Below are 13,786 nucleotides of genomic sequence, written 5' to 3' on the forward strand. Positions count from 1 at the left end.
CACACAGGGCTCAGCACTCTCCCTGAAGAGAGGAGATACAGCCTGGGAGTCCAGGAAGGCCAAGGCAGCTGAAGTTTATAGGGCAAATGGAGAGAAGATGGCACACCAAGCTCCAGAGATCTGCAGACAGCTCCCCTCAAGTTTTCAGACGAATGCTCATCAACGTGGGCCTATCAAGAAGTAACCCAAGGCTTGGGAAAGAAACGCCTGAAAACATGAAGTGGCATAGACTCTTCCAGGCTCATACAGGGCTGGGAGCAGTGCCTATTTCCACTGAGCAGAATGGAGAAACCTCAAAATCCACATGGCAATAGGCGGAAGAATTCTGCCTCCGTAGTGGGAAAAAATTAGCCCTAGACTAAACATACTTCTGGTTCTCTCCAACAAAAGCAAACAGCAAGTACCAAAAGGACTAAGCTGTTCTCAAGTAATTTAGCTGTGTTCCAGAACAAAGCTCAAGAATCTTTAAAGGATCACAAGACTACCCAACACCCAACAGGTAACATTCACAGTCAGCATCCAATACAAAAAAACTACAAGGCGTGTAAAGAAGCAGGAAAATTAGACCCATCATGAGAAAATTAAAAAAAAAACAAAAGAGATGATACAGCTGATATACTTATTCTACAATTAAGATGGAACCATCTTTATTGTATTGCATATGTTCAATGAGCCAGAGGAAAGACTGAACATGTGAAGTACACAGAACCTCGCATAGAAATTATAAATATGACTCAAATCAAACTCCTAGAGAAGAAATCTATAACTCTGAGATGAAAAATATACTGGATCGGATTAACAGCAGACTAGACATTGTAGAAGAACAGATAAGTAAACCTGAAGACATACCAATAGATTCAAACTAAAACACAGAGAAATAAGACTGGGGGAAAAAACCACAGAGCAACAGTGACTTGGGAAATGACTTCTACCAGCCTAATATATGTGTAATTGGAGTGAAAATTTTCCAAATTTGATGAAAACTATAAATCCACAGAACCAGGAAACTCAATGAATGCCAAACACAAAAACACGGAGAAAACTAAGGCACATCATAAACTGCTCAAGAGCAGTGATGATGAAAAAAATCTTAAAAGTAGCCAGAGAAAAAGGCTCATTACATACAGAGAAACAAAAATAACAATGACAGCAAACTTGTCTTGGGAAACAATACAAGACAGAAGAAGAGTATTAACTTTAAAGTATGAAAAGAAAAAAAAACTGTCAGCACAGAATTCTATACTCAACAAAAAGATGATTTTAAAAAGGAAGGTGAAATAAAGATTTTTTTGAGAAGTACAAAAAAAAAGAATTCCTCACTAGCAGAACTGAACTATAAAAAAAAGTTAAAGGAAGTCCTTTAGGCAGAAGGAAAATTATATCAAATAGACATTTATGTCTACAGAAAAGAGTGAGCACTGGAAATGATAAGTACAATAAAATACTCTTATTCTTATTTGAATCTCTTTTAAAGATAATGGACCATTCAAAGGAAAAATGATTGTAGGGTTTATAATATGTAGAATAAAATGTGTGACAATAAGTACAGGGCTGGGAAGAGAGAGATGGAAGCATAATTGTAAGATTCCATACTATATGTGAAGTGTATAATTTCACTTGAAAGTAGACTGTGGTAATTTTAAAATACACACTATACAACTAAAAAAAAAATCACTAAAACATATACACACATATACACTTACACAAGACTCACAGCTAATAAGCTGACAAAGGTGATAATATGTAATCATAAAAAATAATCCAAAAATAAAGCAGAAAAGGAGGAAAAAGGGAACGAAGGACAAATAAGACAAAAAGAAAACAAATAGCAGGTGCTAGAATATTAAACCAAACCATATCAATAATCACAATGAATGAAAATGGTCTAAACATCCCAATAAAAGGCAGAGATTACTAGATTAGAAAAAAAATCCAGACCTAGCTATATGCAGCCTACATAAAACAGCTTTAAATACAAAGATATGATTATGTTAAAAGTAAAAGAAGGTAAAAAGAAATACCGTGATAACCCTAATCAAAAGAAAGATGGAATGACTGTATTAGTATCAGTCAAAGTAGATTTCAGAGCAAAGAATGTTAATATTAGTGTTAATTAGTATTAATGCAATTTAATAATAATAAAGGGGTCAATTCATCAAGAGGACCTAACAATTGTAATGTTTATGTATCTTCTAGTGTGTGTGTTTTTTCCCCACACCACCAAGAATTCTCCAACACCAGCTGGGTATCCTACAATTCAACTCAATTCTGACACTAGCTACCCATGACAGATCCCACAGGTTAAGGGCTAAGCTCCAGGAGACTGGCTCCCCAACAACACACACTTCAGATGCCAATTGTTAAGTCCAGACTGTCACCTGGGCTTCTGACCAACAGGCTATAATCAGAAGTTTCTATGACCCCCTCCTTGGGTTCAATTAATTTGCTAGAACAGCTCACAGAGCTCTGAGAAACATTCTGCTTACTAGATTACTAGTTTATTATAAAAGGATATAACGCAGGATATAAGCCAGATGAAAAGATGCATAGGGCTAGGTACGGCTGCAGAGCTTCCATGCCCTCTCCAGGAGCATCACTCTCCCAGCACTTTCATATGTTCATCAACCAGAAGCTCTCTCAACCCTGTCCTTTTGGGTTTTTATGGAGGCTTCATTACAGAGTCACGATTGATTGAATCACTGGTCATTAGCAACTGATTCAACCTCCAGCCCCCTCCTCTTCCTGGAGGTCAAGGGTTGGAACTTTCAGTCCCACCCCTCTAAGCAGATAGATGGTTCCCCTGAAAACCAGCCCCCATCCAAGGTTACCTAGGGGCTTTCCAAAGTTAACCATATTATTAACAAAAAGATACCTTTATAGCTCTCACCACTAAGAAAATTCCAAAGATTTTAGAAGCTCTGTACCAGGAACAGGGACAAAGATCAAATATATATTTATTATTATAAATCACAATATCACAGCTTCAAATACACAACAAATCACAGTATTAAACAACTTCAAAATACACAAAGCAAAAACTGATAGAATTCCAAGGAGCTATAGACAAATTCACAATTATAGTTGGGGATGTCAATCTCTCTCAATAGTTAATAGAACAAGTAAACAGACAATCAGTAAGGATATGGTAGACTTCAATACTACCAACCCACTTGATCTAATAGACATCACAGGGCTTCCCTGGTGGCACAGTGGTTAAGAATCCGCCTGCCAATGAAAGGGACACAGGTTCGAGCCCTGGTCCGGGAAGATCCCACATGCCACGGAGCAACTAAGCCCATGCGCCACAACTACTGAGCCTGAGCTCTACAGCCTGTGAGCCACAACTACTGAAGCCCATGAGCCTAGAGCCCGTGCTCCTCAACAAAAGAAGCCATTGCAATGAGAAGCCCTCGCACCACAACTAAGAGTAGCCCCTGATAGCTGCAACTAGAGAAAGCCTGAGCGCAGCAAGGAAGACCCAGTACAGCCATAAATAAATAAATAGATAGATAGATAAATAAATAGATAAAGATAGATAAATAAATAGATAAATAAATAAAATTTAACTGACATCACAGCCATCACATCCAGCAACAGTAGAAAGCACATTCTTTTCAGCTGCACATGGAACATTTCCAAAGTAAAACTATATTCTGGGTCATAAAACAAATCTTAATACATTTAAAAGGATTCAGATCATACAAAATATGTTTGCTGATCACAATGAAATTAACTTATAAATCAGTAACAGAAAGATATCTAGAAAACCCCTCAGATGTTTGGAAACTAAATAAGTGATGTCTAAATCACCCATGGGTCAAAGAAGAAATCTAAACTTAAGAAAATAAAAGCACAACATACCAGAATTTATGAGAGCCACTAATGTACTACTTAGGGGGAAATTTATAGCACTAAACACCTACATTCAAAGGAATGGTCATTAACTGATGACTTCAGCCTGTACCTTAAATTACAAAAAGCAAATGCAGAGTAGGCATAAGTGGGGAGGGGAATCAAATAGAAAACAGAAAAATAGTGGAAAATTTATGAAACCAAAAAGTGGTTTGTTGAGCAGTACAATAAAACCTCTAATCTGACTGATGATGAGAAGAGGCACAAATTACCAATATCAGGAACAAGAGAGGTGACATCAATATAGGTTCTACAAATATTAAAAGGAAAATAAGAATATGATACAAAACTTTATGCCAAGAATCTGACAACTTACATGAAATGGACAACTTTCTTGAAAGACAGAAACTACCAAAGTTCACTCAAGAAAAACAGAATGTAAAATTTTACATTGCCAAAATGGAAACCATGTTGGCAGTTCCTTAAAAAACTAAACAAACATCTATGAGATGACCCAACCATTTCAGTCTTAGGAATCTACTCAAAGCAAATGAATTTGGTCCAAAACTTGTACCAAATGAAGTAACTATTTGTGAAAGCTCTAAAGAGAAAACAACCCAAATGTTCATCAACAGATGAATGGATAAACAAATTGTGGTGTATCCATACAATGGAATACTATTCAATTAAAAACATAATGAACTATTGGTATATCCTGTAACATGGATGAGTCTCTAAGTGAAAGACCTTAGACCAAAGCCAGGGGGTGGGGAGCCCACCACATAGTGTATATAGGCTTATTCATAAAAAATTCTACAAAATGCAAACTAATCTATTGTGACAGAAAGCAGATCACTGGTTGCTTGGAAACAGGGAGGGATGGAAAAAGGAATTACAAAGAGACGTGAGTGTTTGGGGGTGATGGAACTATTCATTACCTTGTCACTGTATACTTTAAATACATGCAGTTTATTGTATGCCAATTATACCTCAATAAAGCTGTTATAATTTTTTTTAATGAAGGCAAAATGAAAACATTTTCAATCAAAAGTAGGATTTGTTATGAGCAGACAAACACTATAAGATATATCAAAGGAAATTCTTCAGCTTGCAGGAAAATTACACCAAACAGAAACTCAAACATATACAAAGGAATAAAGAGCACCAAAAAACAATAAGTATGTGGGTAAGTTAAAATATTTTTCTCATCTTTAAATTTTTTAAAAAGGTAACTGTTTAAAGCAAACAAACAAAGAAACAAGACAAAAAAACCTCGATGTATCATGACATAACATTCAGAAGCAAAATACGTGATAATAAAAACACAAAGGACTGGAAGGGGAGAAGGAAATAGACTGTTGTAAGGTTCTTATATGCAAAGTGGTGTATAATTTCAAGCTAGACTTAAGGTAAAGAGGCATACTGTAAATCATACAGCAATGACCATATATGAGCAAAGCTAACAAGTCAATAGTGGAAATAAAATGGAATACTAAAAGGTACTCAAGAGGAGAGAATAAAGAACAGCTGCAACAAAAAGAAAATAGGAAGACGGTAGATGAACCAAATCACAGCAATGATTACATTTATGGAAATAACTAAACACTCCAAATCAAAGGCAAAAATAGAATCAATAAAAATGAAGACCCAACTGTACTGTTTTATGTCTAAACATGAAAGAGAAGTTAAAAGTAAAAGAACAGAAAAATATATGCAAAACTAATACGAAAGCTGGAATGGGTATATTATTATCAGTCAATGTAGATTTCAGATCAAGGAATATAAGGACAAAGAGGGACATTATGTAATAATAAAATTATTTTTAATTTTTAAATTAAAATTAAGAAGATATAATAATCCTAAATTATACAGAACTCATAATAAAGTAAAAACTGACAAAACAATTATAGTTGTAGATTTCAACACTCTTCTCTTGGTACTGAAATAGATAGAAAATCAGTAAAGACACAGAAGACTTGAACAACAATATAAACCAAACTGACCTAATTGACCTTTATAGAAAACTGCATCCAACAACTGAAGACTACTACTTAAGCATCCATAAAACATTCAATATTATAGATAATCTGGCCTACTGACTATGTCTCAATAAATTTAGAAGGATTAAAATCATACAGAGTATCTATGACCACTATGGAATTAAATCTAAAAATAAAAAATCTGGAAAATCCCCAAATATTTATAAATTAAACACACTTTTATGTAATCCATGGTTCAAAGAAGAAATCACAAGCAAAACTGGAAAATGTTTTGAAGTGAATGATAATGAATGTATCAAAATTTGTGGGGTGCAGTTAATGCATGCTTAGAGGGAAATATATAGCTTTAAATACTTGTATCAGAAAAGAAAGGTCTAAAATCAGTGATTTAGGTTTCCATCTTAAGCAGCTAGCAAGCTTCACCCAAGTAAGTAAAAGGAAGGAAATAATGAGTAAAAAACAGTAAAATAGAAAATGGACATACAATAGAGAAAAATAAATTAGAACAAGAGCTGATTTTTTGAAATCTTCACTTTGACCAAGATAGGATCCAAATATCAATGTCAGAAGTGAAAACAAACATTAAAAGGATAAGGGATGCACTTTATGCCTATAAATTGAAAACAATTAAAAAAGACAAATTCCTTTGAAAGACATAGTTTTATCACTGAACTATTGTTTACGCTATCATTACTTTCCTGTTTGACTGCTTTTCCTTTGTTTCTGCATTCCTTCACTTCCTTAATTAGTTAACTAGTTGAGTCTGCTCTTTGGAACTCAGGGAAGCCCTTGGTGACCACAGACTTTTTCTACAAACAAGAAACAGGGAACACAGAGGGGTTTTTGTAAATACCTGGGAAGGCCCCGCAGGGTCCTGCTTGGTTTCAACCCTGCCTTTTCTTTGATACTCCTTAATCCTGAGAACAGGGGCAGGACAAGAATGGGGATAAAGTTTTGGATAAAGAGGTTAATCATAAACTCAGCAGGGGAACTCGGTTTTAGGGGAACTTGGTTTTAATCCCCACTCTTGTTCTAACTTTCCCCAAAGCTTTGAGGGAATGGTGTGACGACTCCTCTGGCTACTTCCTGATGAAACAGGGTTTGGTCCTGCCTCAATGTGGGGAGTGGACAGCAAACTGGAAATATTCCCAAGTCCCAGGTTTTGGATTTAAATCTTGCATGATTAACGTCTTAGTCCCTTGGTCCACCATTTTGGTGCAACAGACACAAGTAGAAGTAGGAGGAGGAGTAACAATTCAAATTTTAATAAACCTTGGAAAATAGACTGCATTCCCTGAAGAATTCAGAATAACTCCAAAAACCAGTCTGGACCTGGCACTTCTGGGGAGACTTACAGCCAGGTAGCCAGTTGCCTAGTTTTATCTAAGTAAGTTTTAACTTCTGATTGGCATTTATACATCCACTTTTTCTGCTAAAATCCAATCTAAAGCGATTTGATTGTCCAGTACTATTCTGGCTAAAGAATCTAGTGCTTTCTGCTGGGAGGCTACAGCTTGAGCTGTCTCATTTGTTACTATTCCCAAAGTAAGAAAAATTTTATTATAAGAGGAGAACTTTTGAGACCATAAAGTTGCAAGTGGAAGCTTCCAGCAGACACTGTTTTGAGAATGGTTAGTGGCATCCCCAAGTCCGACACAGTTCAGAAAATTCAAGTTCTCATCAATACAGGAACCTGTCTGCAACCACAACCAAAAGGGCCACCCAGCTCTACCTTGGATGCCTGAACCACAACCACACCATTTTGACTTTCAAATGAATTCCCCTTCTCAATGGCCAAAGCAGATGTACAATGCATGCTTGACAGGCCATAAAACAGGCCACTCTGGTCAGCATAAAGTTCAAGTTGAATCATGCCAGAATGACTTTCCCATACCTCAAGATGTGAAGATTTCTTCCATTGTTTCCCCTTTTGTTTGCAAGTCTTTTGATAGATCAAAACATTTGTCCCTCAGTGCCAGGGTGGTTGCTGCCTGCCCTGGGTTCATAATGTCCCTCTGGGCTAGGCCTCCTCTATAAATATATATACATACACACATACATACATACACACACACACACGCCTAGTTATTCATGTTGGGGGAAAATTAACCCCACATAGTGAAACAGCAAAACATGGAAAAACACTCTATAGGCTATACTTTTTTTCAATTATAATGAATTATAACACAAACACTGTACATGTGCTTTTAGCAGACTTGCAGTGAAACAAGTCTTGAGTAGTTATACTCTGTGACAACTTCACTAGATAATTTTTTTACCATTCTAAACATTGAGGGCAACAGTATGGTTAGAAGTAAAACAGTAACTTTCAATGTTGATAGAGAGACACACACCTGGTAAACAGTTCAATTAAATTAGTGGAATTGGTCTCACAGGCCTGGTCCAGATTGTTGGGTCAGCTGCCTACCATTGCCATTGTCTTCTTCTCATCCTGGTGTGGGTCTGGGTTTTGGGGTCAGCAGTCCTTTCTACAGATGAGTCCAATGCAGAGGCCCTTCTTAAATGGGAAAAACATGAATTCAAGAGACATTCTCTTTAGTTTTGCTGTGCATGAGCTAGTTAAGAGTAGCTGGTAATGAATGGTACCAGGTACTTTTATCTAGGAGACAGTCCTTTAAATGATGCCTTTTTCAGTATTTATAATCTCCTTGTTGCAGGTCATGGGGCATCTGATCTTCATTCAAAGATAGAATGTTGTGATAAGCTTCAGAAACAAAGTGTCCTTTAAATAATTCAGTCAAACTTTACAATTATGTAACATAACAACAAGAAACTATCTGGGAGGTGAGTCTTAGACAGTGAATACAGACCTCAATGAACAAAACCAGAATTTAATATCTACAGAAACATAATCTTTTTCTCACTAAAAAAAAAAATGTGTCTGCAAAATAAGTCTGGTTTCTATAAACTTGGTCTGATTATTTATATAGCTATAATTGACCACACTGGTTTTTTTTAATTGGCTGTGCTGGAACTATAAAAGGTCTCTCAAGGCCAGAAAACCTGTGCCAAGGGCTTGCCAGATTCCACCTATGATATCTAGAGATTTGGGTGAATCCCTCTCTTCTTGAAGTTCCCAAAATATCTTGAGATTCCTGCATCAGTCAGGAGGTGGCCTTCCTTATTCATCTGATGAGGCTGCCTGGTAACTACAAGTTGCCAATTTCTGAAGGATTCAGGTAGAGAGAAAAGCTAAAATCAGGTAGAAAAGAAAAGAAAAATGATAAATGTTTCCATCCTACTTACAAAGGTATAATTTACCAAGTTATTACAAGCCATAATTAGTCTGAGGGGAAAGGTTTCCTTATATCTGGAAAACACAGATTAAAAGCCAGTAATAGTTCAGACAAAACCCATAAAAATTATAACCACGTTCACCAGATCATTCAGTCCTATGTAACTAATCCTTGTGTTAACAGTTTTATGAAGCCATCACATTTTCCATTGGAATTCTTTAATTTCTTACCCAGTTCAGCAGTATGACCTGAACATTATCAAAAACCTGTACTTGTCAAAAAGTCCTCTCTATGAATCTTCTTGAAGATGAAGCATTTTTTTTGGTAAAAGCATCAGAGTACAATGATAATTGTCTATAAATGACAAAAGACTTGAAAAGGCACAGTTAAACACATGATTACATTGCAATGGACAAAGAAATTCGGTTACTGCTGTGACAGACAACATTTTAAGATAACAACTAGAATTATGACTGACATTATACCAGAGCATACCAGATTTTTAAAAATTTCGTATAACTTCTAAAACCTTTATATTAAGGGCATTTACCCATACACTATAAACTAAGAAAATTTATTACCAATCACTTGACAATGTTTCCCAAGTAATTTAACATACCAAATAATCCTAATTATTTTAATATTGCTCTCTGAGATGCCTTAGGGTTTCTCTGAAGCATTCCAAAATTACCTGGAGATCAAAAGTACTTTAATTAGAATTTGATATTAGAAAAGTTTGTCAAAAATATAAAAAAGTTTTAAAACACCTGGTCAAATACGATCATAGGTCACTGTGAAACAATACTTATTTACTTAACCAAAGTGACAATAAGAGATTTTAAGAGCAAATACAGAAAGTATAAATTACTTAAAAAGTTAAGAAACTTTACAATCTATTATCAAAAGCTGATCAATATTCCAATAAAACTTTGTTCTCTTAACAGAAAGAGAAAACCCAATTCAAGTTTTACACCGCTTTACCTTCAATCTTAAACTTTACTCAGTTAAATTCATTCTCATCTTAGTCCTGACCACACAAAGAATTCCTTTTAAAGATTCTTTTTTGTTTTCATAAATCTACAACTTTCTATATCAATATCAGTTTATCCCTTATTTTCTTTCCCATTGGGAAATAATCAGCTTTAGGACAAAATTACTTTCTTTTCCCTTAAAAAAATGCATTTCAATTTCTCATACATTCTTTTACTGAAAACACACCTCCTACTTTCCTTGCATACTGAAATGTTTCCCTTATTATTTTAGTACCTTTATATACATATATATTACAAATTTTAACCATCAAAAACCTTAATCTCTAGTGAAAACCAAGAAGTAAGCAATTGTGAACATACCAGAATTTCCTGACTGGCCAACTTATGAATATATTCTATAACCTCTAGAAATATACATCTCCTCATATTATAATTTCTTTCCTCGTTGTGGTACAAGACATGTGTCTAATAAACCCAAACATCTTTAGTTTTTCTCTCACAAGAAGACAAAAGTAGGTAAACTTAGACTTGTTTAACAATTAACATTCCAGTATTTTATCTTATTTGAAATGACCTAGATATTCCATAAATTTCTATCATTTAACTTAGTTTAATAGCAAACTTAAGTTAATAGCAAAACTCTATAAAGAGTTTTAAGTTACCAACACCTGGAGAGATGATTTTTAAGTAGACATTCGCAAAACATAATTATTCCCAAAGAGTTGATCCAAAAAAACTACTACCTCATTTACATTTAGTTTACTTAAAAAGTTTCATCATATCAAGTTATTTTCTTTCCTGACAAATTTTGTAACAGGAATAACAAAATCTTATTGACTCTCAGTAAACCTAGGTATAATAAAAGTATTCTACTTAATGCTGATGACTCAAAAGACTTGCCTATATTAAACCAATAAACTTTAACTTTAAAACCAAAAATTAATTTAATACTAAATATTTCCCAGATCATGTGAACCTAAAATTCATCAGGTTAGTTTCTAAGTCTGAAAATTTATGTAAGTGCTTACTTTCCTTTAAGCCAATTAAATAGAGATCATTTACAAATTAATTTTGGTAATATCATCCAGAGGTAAAAACATATCATCTCTATAATGTACACAGACATCCATCCATCCATCCATATAAACACAGACCTCATTGTTTCCTCCTTGAGTTAAAAATCCCTCTTTTTCCTTTTTTTTTTTTCTTTAGTCTCAGGAATTGGAGACGGTCAGATAAAGGTTTGAGAGCCCAATTAGAACATTTATATCTCAAAGGCACAGGGAGAGAAATGCAAGTTCCTCCTAGAAAGACTGCTTCCTCTCACAGGATATGAAAAAAAAAAAAAAATTAGAATGTCAAAAGAGCTCCATCCTCATCATTTTTCTCTGGAGTCTCAAGAACACCATGGCCACCGGAACTGAGGGTGGTCTAATTTTGTAGGATGCATCCTAAAGGGCTATTTTTAGGAAATGAACTTTTGTTTCTCATGTCCACCAGTCAAAACACTGCACCTTCTTTAACACAAATATACACTCACACACACCCCCTCAAAATATAAGCCAAACGAGTTCCAAAAGGCTCAAAGCCAAACCAATTCCAAAAGGCTTACTTTGATACAACAGTATAAAAAGGCTTTGCATAAGGAATTTCATACCATTTTCCTTTCCTTTTACAAAACAGTTCTACTTGAAAGATCATGTTATAAATTAGAGAGCCATTAGGGCCCATTGTTCTCCAGATCCTAAGAAGCAATGAGGCCAAGCAGTATTAAAATGAAACACTTTTTTCTTTCATGGATGCATAACTGAAGATCTCCCAGTTTTGCAAAACAGACCCTAAGGATCTACAAGATATACTAGAGTTCTGGTCACCCATCATAAATTACCCATGGCTGGTACTGTCAGACATTCCCCAGGCTGTGTGCCAAAACAAACAAACCAATGCAATGGGGTCCCTTGAGGTCACACTTCCCTAACTTGAGAATGAGAAGCCTCCTCTTACTGTCCCAGATGGTGGTGTATGAGTCCTGGTCCGAACCGGAGATTCCCAGGTACAGCCCCAGGTGGTGCTAAATGGCCAGAGAGACTCCTCAGTCCAAAAGGGAAAATCCAATTAAAGCAGTGCTCTGCTCAGACACTGGAGTCAAATGACCAAGTCCCAAACCCAAATGGAAACTTCCAGTCAAGGTAACACAATAGTGAAGAATACCCTGGTATCATCACACACAAGACTCCTCTACTTACCAGGTACCTCAACCTTCAAATGCCTTGTTTCCTTTACCACAAATATCAAAAGCGCTGTGCGTCAATAACACAGAGTCAGTGGCAAGCCTCAGGGCTGTCCTTGAGACAAATGTGCTTAGGCAGCTGCTGGACAGAATGAGAGCTGCCACAAGCCAGGGTTTGATGTGCCACAGGTGAGACACCCACATGGGATGATGAGTCCCTTTGTGGCCACCAAATCCAACTAGGATCTGCTGGTAAAGCCAATCTACTGACACGGGGTTGTGGTGAAGGAAAGTACAGCATTTATTTGAAGGGTATCGAGCAAGGAGAACAGGCAGTTCATGCTCAAAAGATCTAAACTCCCTGATGGCTTTCAGGGAAGGGTTACTAAAGGCAACATTTGGGATGAAAGATGCAAGGTGCATGATTTCTTCTAATTAGTTGATGGTGAGGTAAGAGTGGTGTTTCAGAAGTCTTAATCATCAACCTTCTGATTCCAGTCTTCTCAGGTCTACATACTTGTGGTCTGCATGTTGTCACCATCCTCCAGGCAGGGAAGGGTATCTTAGTTTTGCTGAACAACTCAAAGATATGTATCAGTTATGTGTATCCTTTGAGGAGGAAATAGGACTGTCTTTTATCACTGAACTACTGTTTAAACTATCATTACTTTTCTTGTTTGCTTTACCTTTGTTTCTGTATGCCCTCACTTCCCTAGTTAACTACTTGTGCCCACTTTTTGGAACTCAGGGAAGACCTAGGAGACTAAAGCTTTTTGCTACAAACAAGAAACAGAGAACACGGAGGGGCCTTGGTACCTGGGAAGGCCCTGCAGGGCTCTGCTCAGTTTCAATCACACCTTTTCTTTGACACTCCTCAATCCTGAGGAGAACAGGGGCAAGACAAGAAAGGGAATAACGTTTTAGATAGAGAGGTTAATCGAACTCAGCAGGCGAACTTGGTTTTATAATTACTGGACAAAACGCAAGCATCTCCAGGACCATACAATTAGGTAATCGCAGAGCGGAAGCTTTTGGTAGAATAATCAAATCAAAAAGCTCCCTTTGATTATCAAAAGATAATCACTTTTGTCTGCCATACAGCTTTTACGGTATGATAGGCCTTGTGTTGTCTCTCTTTTGAGAGCTATAAATTCCTTTGGAATGCAACGCAAGACCAGAGAAGGGGCCAGGAGGAAGGAGGCATTAAACAGGGATCTACACAGAACAGGATGCTACATAGCTGTTTGGCCTCCCTATAATACTATTCATTGCCTAGAATGCTTGATGTACAAGTAGCTCTCTGGAACAGGTGGTAGAACTGGCTGATTGAAGAGTCAAGGTTCAGAAAACCATTAGAGACGAATACCAACAAATACAGAGAATTAATGACTTCAAACATGTCTTGGCAATTAATTAAAATGGAACAGAGATTACAGTCTAAATCTCAATTCAGTG

This window comes from Pseudorca crassidens, chromosome 11 (genome assembly GCF_039906515.1).
Source record: "Pseudorca crassidens isolate mPseCra1 chromosome 11, mPseCra1.hap1, whole genome shotgun sequence".
NCBI classification, from domain to species: Eukaryota; Metazoa; Chordata; class Mammalia; order Artiodactyla; family Delphinidae; genus Pseudorca; species Pseudorca crassidens.